The sequence below is a fragment of the Podarcis bocagei genome (assembly GCF_964188305.1).
Source record: "Podarcis bocagei genome assembly, chromosome: W".
NCBI classification, from domain to species: Eukaryota; Metazoa; Chordata; class Lepidosauria; order Squamata; family Lacertidae; genus Podarcis; species Podarcis bocagei.
In genome coordinates, this window is record NC_138131.1 from 49,944,942 (window position 1) to 49,953,322 (window position 8,381).

General features: G+C 46.0%; 1 long non-coding RNA gene across 1 annotated transcript; it reads left to right on the forward strand.

Annotated features, from left to right (window-relative positions):
- The first annotated feature begins 2,425 nt into the window (after window positions 1-2,425).
- LOC308578296 lies at window positions 2,426-8,154 on the forward strand. The gene is made up of 4 exons (XR_014003866.1): window positions 2,426-2,507; window positions 4,181-4,376; window positions 7,176-7,316; window positions 8,079-8,154. It is a non-coding gene; the product is annotated as an uncharacterized lncRNA (long non-coding RNA).
- The last annotated feature ends 227 nt before the right edge of the window (window positions 8,155-8,381 follow it).

Genomic DNA, 8,381 nt, shown 5'->3' on the forward strand with positions numbered 1-8,381 from the left:
TAGGAAATAACACAGGATCAGCTGACAGGACCCGGCCAATGGGGCGGCGGTGGGGCAGCGCGCGCAAAAGGGAGGAGCGCGAGACAGCGGACAAGGAGGTGGCCGGCATGTCCGGGCAGCAGCAGCAACAGCAGCAGCAACTCCCGGCGACTGCTCCTCAAGCCCCGGGCAACCCTACTCCCTCACCGGCCTCGGCCGCCCTCCTGCTCCACCGCCGCCGCCTCCCCCGCCGCCGCCGGCTACCTCGGCCCCGCCGCCGCTCCCTCCTCCGCCCGCTATCGCCGCCACCACCACAACAGCCGCCGCCGCCTCAGCTGGGCCCATGCCTGCCGGGAGCGGCGGCGGCAGCAGCAGCAGCAGCAGCGCCCCGGCGCCCTTCCCTCACGGCGGCGACCCGGCCCTGCAGTGGCGTAGCGTGGGGGGTGCAGGGGGGGCCGGCCGCACTGGGCGCAACATCTGCGGGGGGCGCACTCGCAGCTCTCTGCCCCTCCCGAGGTACTATTTCTGGGTTAGCGGAGTCTGTAACCTGAAGCGTATGTAACCCGAGGTACCACTGTACTTCCAAGTCAGCGTGCAAGGGATTGCAGGACCGGCGGACTTGGCGGTGGGGGTGGTTGCTGGAGCCTTGTCTGTCCTTTCAGCCCCGCACCCACCGCAGACCCCTTCCTATGCCACTGGTAGCTAGGCGAGGCGGGGGGCACTGGGCGCCACACCTCGGTGCCTGCAGCGTGCCTGAGCCATGCGTCTGCGGGCGAACTGCCCGCAAGCTCCGCTCTGGCCTCTGCCCACCGCCTCAGCCTCCCTACAGCTGAGGGGGAGGCTGCAGCGAGGCTCCACGCAGCGCGCCCTGCCATGGCTCGCCCCCATGGCACTCGCCCCTGGCTGCAGGACGCGCGCGCCGCCCCGGGCCCCTGAGCGGCTAGCTGCGCCGCTGCGCTGAGCGCAAGGAATACGTCCTCTCCGAGTTCGGCGTCCTCTTCGTGGGCAGCGCGAACCGCATCTCCAGCTTCGGGTGGAACTTTGGCCAGGTAGGGGGAAGCCTTTGGGCGGGGGGGGGGGCTGGAGACCGGGGTGGGGAGGGGTTAGGAGAGACGCTACCGGCCCCGTCCAGAAATGCCCAGAGCAACTGGAGCTCAGCTACACGCACACATGCGCCCTCCAAATCCCGTTTCCCACCCCTTTCTCAAAAGAAGAGAGAAAAAATGGGTCCTGGGTGTGAAACCAAAGGACCTTTCCAGCTCCTCCTCAATTCCAGGTGTGGATGGCAATGCCTCGTGTCTCCTCCCCCGCGACCAGAGCACACTTCCTAGGCTGGTTGGACGGTCCCTGGGGGTCTTCGGGTTGCCACATTTTGAAGAGCAAAAAACAGGACACATTTGTCGACTTCTGCTTTTAGCTATGGATCAGTGGCCTAGCGTGGGGGGTGCAGGGGGGGCCGGCCACACCGGGCGCAACATCTGGGGGTTAGTGTTAGGGGGCGCAAATCCACGGGTTAGGGGGCGCAAATTACTTGCATTGTCCCGGGTGCTGACAACCCACGCTACGCCACTGCGGCCCTGAACGAGCAGGAGAAGGAGCTCAAGTGACGCTGCGCGCTGACGTCACGGGGCTGTAATGGTGGTGTGCCTCGAGATTTTTTTCATCAAACAAGTGTGCCTTTGCCCAAAAAAGGTTGGGAAACACTGGATTAGATAGATGATAGATAGTTAGATTAGATTAGATTAGATTAGATAGATAGATTAGGTAGGTAGATTAGATAGATACATATATAAGAAAGGTTGGTAGATGGATAGATAGATTAGTTAGATTGATTGATTGAGTAGGTAGATAGATTCAGGCATGGCCAAACCTGGCCCTCCAGCTGTTTTGGGACTACAACTCACATTGTCCCTGACCACTGGTCCTGTTAGGTAGGGATGATGGGGGTTGGAGGGCCAAGTTGGGCCACACCTGGATTAGATGGTAGGTAGGTAGATAGATTTGATAGATAGGGTAGGTAGATAGATAGATAGATAGATAGATAGATAGATAAGATAGGTAGGCAAGTAGATAGATAATAAGATAAAGTCGGTAGATCGATAAGGTAGGAAGGTAGGTAGGAGGCAGCCTAGGTCAAAGTTGACCCACTTATTTAAAAGTAACCATGCTGTTATACAGTGGTACCTCTGGATGCGAACGGGATCCGTTCCGGGGCCCCGTTCGCATCCTGAAGCGAACATGCTCGGGTCACAATTTGCTGCTTCCGTAGATGCGTGTGGCATCATTTTGAGTGTCTGCACGTGCGCAAGCTGCAGAACCCGGAAGTAACGCGCTCTGTTACTTCTAGGTCGCCACGGAGCACAACCCGAAAATGCTTAACCCGCAGCTACTTCAACCTGAGGTATGACTGTATTAGTAACAAAAATCTATTATCTTAAATATTTTCAGGCGGTGACCCTGGACCCCAACTTCCTGGATGCTTACATTAATCTGGGGAACGTCTTGAAGGAGGCGCGTATATTTGACAGGTAAGCAAATAGGCATAGAGCTTATATTCTCTTTTTTATATAAATGTTTTTTATTGGTTTTGCGTATAATCACATTACGTCTTATATTCTCAGTTTAGTGGTTGCACCCATACCCAAACTAACTCCCATTGTTGCCTAGAGGGTTGATTTTATTTAAAGCAAATTGATTTAAATCCCAAATCCATAAGACTTGATTTAAATCCCCCTTTTACCGGAAGGTTCAGCCTTGCTGGCATCCTCTTAATATTGACAAACGGAGGCAGGTTTCCTTTTTGGAATCCTAACTTCAGAGTCTTTTCTACAGTTATATCAAAATGATTTGGTTCTGCTATATACAGCCCGATTGTGACGAAATGATGGTGAGTTTTAATAAGTGAACACTTTTTATTTGAACAACTTTTCTGCTGTACTTGATTGGAAGGAGAAAAGAAACATTTCCTTCATAACAATTTAAGCAATTTATTTCACTAAAACAGTAACATGGTAGCATATGTATCCATGTTGCTTAACTGATGTGCTGAAACATTTTTCCCCCAAGAAAAACTTGGACTGAGTTTTCGCACACATGAAAAACTTAAAACAAATAATTCTTCCCCGAATTATTTATTTATTTATTTATTTCTACCCCGCTCTCACTGGCCAGGGCTGGGCTCAGGGCGGCTAACACCAAATATAAATTACAATAAAATAGAATAGAAAAAAAACCCAGTTAATTAAAATACAGCTTAAAATGCAGCCTCATCAAGACTACAAAGGGAGGAAACATCAGCTATTCACCCAAGCCAGCTATCCATGCTGGTGCTACATGGGCCAGCAAAAAAAGCCACGGGAAAATTTATATACCAAATCCCATATAGGGTGTCAGAGTGAGTCTAAGCATAGAGCGAGTTAAAATAATCAAGCCTGGAGGTGACCATCGCATGGATCACTGGCCAGATCAGGGCGAGAAAGGTAAGGAACCAATTCCTTAATACGGCGGAGGTGGAAAAATGCCACCTTTGCTGTGGCTGCAACCTGTGCCTCCATGGAAAGAGAGGCATCGAAGGTTACACCCAAGCTCTTGACAGAAGGCTCTGGCACTAATTGCGCCCCCACAAGAGATGGGAGTTGGCCCCCCAACCCCATGTTGTCCTGACCCAGCCAGAGGACCTCTGTCTTCGAAGGATTTAACTTCAACTGGCTCCCACGCAGCCACCCAGCCACGGCTTCCAAGCATCTGGTCAGTGTGTCTGGGGCCGAGTCCATTGACAGATAAAGTTGGGTGTCATCAGCATATTGACGACAACTCAGCCCTAAACTCCGGACAATCTGGGCAAGGGGGCGCATAAAGATATTGAAAAGCATCTGGGAAAGGATTGTGCCCTGCGGCACTCCACACAACAAGGAGTGCCGCAGCGACAACTCCCTCCCTAGCGCCACCCTCTGTCCCCGACCTGAGATAAAGGAGCACAGCCATTGTCTGACTGTGCCCTGAATCCCCACGTTGGCAAGGCGGTGGTCCAAAAGTTTGTGATCGACCATGTCGAAGGCCGCTAACAAATCTAAAAGAATCAGCAGTCCCGGCCCGCCTCGATCCTCTTAATCGTCCTCCCAAAGCATTTTATTTTTTAAAAAACAGATTTTTATCCACCCTGGTGACAATGAAACTGAACCAGTCCTTGATCTCATTTCAGAGCCGTTGCAGCCTACCTACGGGCCCTGAGCCTGAGTCCCAACCACGCTGTTGTCCACGGCAACCTGGCATGTGTGTATTACGAACAGGGGCTGATCGATCTGGCAATCGATACCTACAAGAGGGCCATTGAGCTCCAGCCCCACTTCCCTGACGCCTACTGCAACCTGGCCAACGCGCTGAAAGAGAAAGGCAGCGTAAGAAACTGGTCCCTTTTGCCTTGGGGTGGGGGGAACATCTATATAAAAGATGTTTTATAGATGGTACTTAACACCTGCCAAAATAGCTAAAATGTATAAAACAAAAAAACTGTGCTGGAGGTGCAGTAAAGAAGAAGGGACACTTATACATTTCTGGTGGGCCTGTGAAAAAAAAATGCAGAAACTTTCCTATTAGGCAGTGGTGTCCAAACTTTTTTCAAAGAGGGCCAGATTTGATGAAGTGAAGGGCCATAAGGGCCGACCAAAGTTGTTTACTTTTTTTAAGGATTGAAGTTGTTGAGCTCTTTTCTTAGGGTTTAAATTGTTGAACTTTTTTTAGGATTGAAGTTGTTTAGCTTTTTCTTAGGCTTTTACCCCATGCTGAATTGGCCAGATTAACAGAGACAATTAGGGCACAACCCAGACAAGAATTCCAAAAGGAATGGGGAAAATGCAGAGAATACTTTACCAAACAGTGCCCCAAAATATACACTTGGACTTGTTTCAATTAATTTCTACAGGAGACTTTGTGGTTTAAGTCATAATTAGGAAAAATTGTAATAATCCCATACAAAAGAAATAGTATACAAGAGGTAAATAAGGCGGCCATTTAACAGAATAAAGTCTTTTATTTTTATGTTATGTTTTCTTTGTGTAAGGGGATAGGAGTTTAATTTTGATAATTAGTCAATGGTGGTGGGTCTGTTTGTATGTATGAGTTGTTGTGGACTATGTTATAAATAAAATAAAAATTAAAAAAAGAAAATGAAACCGGTCCCTTTTGCTTTCTGTATGTCAGAGGGTTTGCTGAAAAAAGCCTTCCGGATGATGGTGACCTCGAAATTGGGCTCTTTGGGGGGGGGATTTGGGGTACAGAACCTAGAAGAAGTCCTCTTTTATTTTTTCCTTTGTCATATCGTCACATACAACTTTGCTCATACCAAGCGTCGACTCCCCTCCCCCTTCCCCCGCTCCCACTCCCTGGCTTTCTTAAGCAGTCACGATCCTCTTAGCATTTCTATATCACCCTTTAAAAATTGTCCAGTAGCACCTGATGATGATGATGATAATAATAATAATAATAATAATAATAATAATAATAATAATAATAATAATAATAATAATAATAAAATTTATACCCCGCCTATCTGGCTGGGTTTCCCCAGCCACTCTTGGCGACAAAATATTAAAATACAATAGTCCGTCAAACATTAAAAGCTTCCCTAAACAGGGCTTGCTAAACTTGGCTTCTTCTTGGTATAATTTTTTGTATGCAGGTCCAATTCTTCAGATACAAAAGCTTCTACCAAGACCAAACTGAGTTGGTCTGCAATGTGCTACTGGACAATTTATATATTTTTTATATATTTCAACTGCGTTAGACCACCACAGCTGCCTACCTGAACATATATCGCCCTATTTACCTTCTTACTCTACTTAAAACAATTTACTTTAGCATTTGTAAATCACTTTCAAAAATTAGCCTCTGGTTTTTTTAATAACAGTATATTTAAAGATCTTTTTCAATTCTTTGTAAATCATATCCCAGTAGACTTTGACTTTAGTGCACATCCACCACCTATGGACGAAATTCCCTTCCTTCTCCTTGCATTTCTAGCGTGCCTTATCTTGAGTTATATATATTTTAGCAAGTTTAGTCGGCGTCAAATACCACCTATACGTCACCTTCATTAAATTTTTAATTAGTGCTGTACATTCAATAAATTGTTTTTGCCCATAATCTTTCCCACTTATCTAATTCAATGTTATGACCAAAATCTTGAGCCCATTTAATCATAACCGACTTAACTTCTTCATCCTTTGTATGCCATTCTTATACGTTTTTGGCAATGATTTTCTTTTACTATCTAGCAACTCTGTCTCTTAATTTTGATTTAGTATGACCAAAACCATTTCCCTTACTGTCTTCCTTAAATACATCTTGCAAAAGACGGTAAGTGTGCGGGAAAGAGAGTTTGAATCGGATTAGTCTGCTCTTGTATTTATGTTCCCCTAAACCAAGCATGTCCAAAGTCCACTTTGGGGGCCTTCCACCCATCTCTCCTAGATCTCAAAATGCATTGGTTTTGTCATATTTCCTGCTATCCTGCCAAAGAATTTAAATTTTCCCAATGTTCTTTTAGACCAGGCATGTCCAAAGTCCAGTTCAGGGGCCTAATCTGGCCCTCTGGTCGATTTAATCCGGCCCTCGTGGCGGTTTATTTACTAGGGCAAAACTTCCCCCCAAAAAGCTCAAGAACTTTAATCCTAAAAAAAGGTCAGCACCTCTGGGGTCAAATCCTTAAAAAAGGCTCAACAATTGTGGGGTTTTACTGTTAATATGCTTCTTCTTAATTGCATTTCACTATTAATATACTTCTTAATTGTATTTCAGTTCAACAATGACTTTGATAAAATACATCTTTTGTGACGTGCAGAAGGCTTGAGTTACCTATGAGGTGCAACAGTTACCATATAGCATATATTCAATATAAAAAACAGCAACAATTGGTTGTTGACAAAGGACAGCTGGCATATATATATAAAAGATATTAACTGATATGCATGCCATTCCAGATATAGCTATATAATCTCTACTGTTGGTAAGAGAAGAACTTTGGAGCAGGCATTTTCAAAAAAAGAGTTTTTTATGAACCGCTCTAATACCAAGTTACCGTCAGGAGCTGAGGGGCCGTATCAAACCTCAATCCAGCCATCACATCACAGAGCAGCCTTTTGGGCTCCTGTGAAAGACATACTAATATTCGTGTAAAAACTCTGTTTTGTGTTTCGAAGGTTGCCGAAGCCGAGGAATGCTACAATACAGCTCTCCGTTTATGTCCGACTCACGCGGATTCTCTTAATAACCTGGCGAACATCAAGCGAGAACAAGGGAATATCGAGGAGGCTGTCCGCCTCTACCGGAAAGCTCTTGAGGTACGTGCGTGGAGAATTACAACAATTAAATTGACATATAAGGGTTAGGCATGCGTACCCTGGACTCCTAGTCTGGGTCTTTTTAAAAATCGCCGATCAAATTTTTCTTGATCAATAACGGAAATAATGGTGAAGAAGTGAAAGTGAAGTAGCATTTTGAGGCTCGACAAAGCATGGTCCAATAAGTCCCTTTTGGAAGGAAGAGGGTCTGTCCCCCTTTTTATATTCCTAGGCCTCCTGGAATGACCAAAAATCTGCTTTTTCATCAGAAGAACAATGCAAGGTGTTAAGGAACGGTACAGAAATTGAAATAAAAGCTGGGCACATGCTGTTCTCTGTGTCGGCTGAGCTTGATCCCCTGACAGTCTTATTTTCTAACAGTATTTCCTATGCGTACGAAAAAGGCAGTTCATAGGCCCATTATTATTATTATTATTATTATTATTATTATTATTATTATTATTATCATTACCACAAATCATTCCAAACGGTGATTTATTTTGCAGCCAGCCCCTGCCACATTTGAGCATCAAAGAGGGGCTCTTTAAAATATGGCATTGGTCATTTGACAGTCTGATCTCCCAACAGTATTTCCTATGCATGCTAAAAAGGCAGTCCATAGGTTCCTCCTCCTCCTTAATTTTTGCAAGTCAATCCAAATGAGGATTTATTTCACGCCCACAACCTTTGAGCCTCAAAGAGCAGCCTCCGTCTCTTTAGAATGCTTCTCAGGGAAACTAAGAGTGAGCTTCTTCCCCGCAGGTCTTCCCGGAGTTTGCAGCTGCGCATTCAAATTTAGCCAGTGTTTTGCAACAGCAGGGGAAGCTCCAGGAGGCCCTCATGCACTACAAGGAGGCCATCAGGTGAGCTTCCAAAGCCATGGGGAAAATAGATTGAAAGAGCTCCTCCTTACTGTATTTTAATCTTTTGCTGGAAGCCGCCCAGAGTGGCTGGGTATAAATAATAAATTATTGTTGCTGTTGTTAATAATTATTATTACTCCTCATGCGCTGGTCTGGTGCCTGTGGGAAAGCTCTCCTCTTGTGGATAAAGCACTTTCTCTTT